Source organism: Alligator sinensis, unplaced genomic scaffold (assembly GCF_000455745.1).
Source record: "Alligator sinensis unplaced genomic scaffold, ASM45574v1 scaffold927_1, whole genome shotgun sequence".
NCBI classification, from domain to species: Eukaryota; Metazoa; Chordata; order Crocodylia; family Alligatoridae; genus Alligator; species Alligator sinensis.
This window is the reverse complement of record NW_005842155.1, coordinates 1518217-1519897: the sequence shown is the minus strand read 5'-3', so window position 1 is coordinate 1519897 and position 1681 is coordinate 1518217. Positions and strand designations below refer to the sequence as shown.

Below are 1681 nucleotides of genomic sequence, written 5' to 3'. Positions count from 1 at the left end.
GGAACCGCGGGACAGCGCAGCCCGGGCGGGGATGAGCTGACTCGGTCGGTGGCAGCTGCGGGCCCCGCCCGGGCCGCTCCAGCAACTCGCAGCCAAATAGCTGCAAACTAGCGCCAGTGACCGACTAGCAACAAAACAGGGCTCAGCTAAGTCGCTTGTTTCAGGCTCCCGCCCCGTCTGGCTGAGCTGTGTCTGCTCCAGTGACCAGCAACGATGCCCGAAAGCCGAGATCCTTCAGGCCTTCTCCTCCTTGAGGCTGGGCTGGTAAACCAGGGCTAAGGGCACGCTGGGTTGGCATTTGGTTGGAGCTGGTGCTTCGCGTCTTAAAAGCATTGACGCTCTATTGTACAGCCTGCTAGGCGCTGTACAAACGCTGCCCCAGATCGCTCACAGCCAAAGCGTAGAGACGTACCAGTGAGATGATGCAGTTCCAAACTGTCCCCGTGTGCCGGTGTGAGTTTCGGCTATAGAAATAGGGCAGTACCCCAAAGGGGCTGAACATGTTAGCCGTGATGATTGTAGAGGGTGAGATGTCTAGTGACCTGGAGTGCTTCTGTGCTGCAGAATACAAAATTGAAAAGGTGACTTTGAATAAGGCATCTGCTTCTTGCAGCAGGCCCAGATGCACAATTGCAGCCAAGAGTTTACAAGCTTTAAATAAATGGTAGTCCATTGTTTCTCACTAGGAGCCTTTAATAACTTCTACAGGAGCTTACTACTATATGCAATGGATAAAATAGTTACAAGTGCTCACATGATTTAGCAACTCAACTTTCACTTCCAAAAGTCACCTTTCAAGCCCTGATAAAAAATGTTGTCCAATGCTAACAAAGAAGTGTGAGTGACCATGGAAATCTGTCATTTGCTGAATAAAATGTTACTTCAGAAAAACTAACATACTTTGTTGTGACATGGGCAACTACAGCACTCAGACTTTTGAGCTTTAAAGTCTCAGCATGGCATGTTCGAGATTAATTTCTTTATTGTTTTGAGAGGTATGTTCTCCCCTCTCAGGGAGAACAAGAAAGAGAAACAAGAAAAAGTTCTTGTTTGCTAAAAATGCTGTTGCTATTCTCTTTGTACTTGCATTCACGGATTACAAGAGGATATTTTGTAGGTATTGAGATACTGTACAGGGAACTCACGCTAATTTATGCAACACCTGTACAAGGAAGAGAGCTGCAAGAGGTTACCTGGTCGCATATAGTTTATCATTAACTACCACTGCAAATAAGACCTTTCATTACCAAATGCCTTGTTTTTTCTGCTTTTGGTTCTGGCTAACATTAAACTTTATTTCCCAAACTGAAATTATTAGATTTATAGATACCTTTTTTTAAGCTAATAACTACATTTCTTAGATCATTCGATTTGTCCTTACAGTACAGAAATGAAAGGGAACTTTTAAAGAACTTTGACTAAGTTGTTGTTATATTCTAGCACCAAACCTAGAGTCTTCAAATAGCACAATATCTGATTTGACAGGTTTAGGCTGAGATGATCAAGGGATCCAACAGAGTTCTATCTAAAATGGTTTAGAAATACTTATACTGGCCTAAAATAACTAGGTGCTACATTTGGAAATAAGCTGCCTTTCAATAGCACAAGTGAGGCTGTTTGTTATTTATTTATTTTTCTCCTCAGGATTCACAGAAGATGAGACATGACATTATGCCATGGG

The 1681-nt window shown here is 43.4% G+C and overlaps 1 long non-coding RNA gene across 1 annotated transcript; it reads left to right on the top strand.

The window, feature by feature from the left end:
* The first annotated feature begins 6 nt into the window (after positions 1-6).
* LOC112550582 lies at positions 7-1681 on the top strand. Its single transcript, XR_003094513.1, has 2 exons — positions 7-264; positions 1645-1681. It is a non-coding gene; the product is annotated as an uncharacterized LOC112550582 (long non-coding RNA).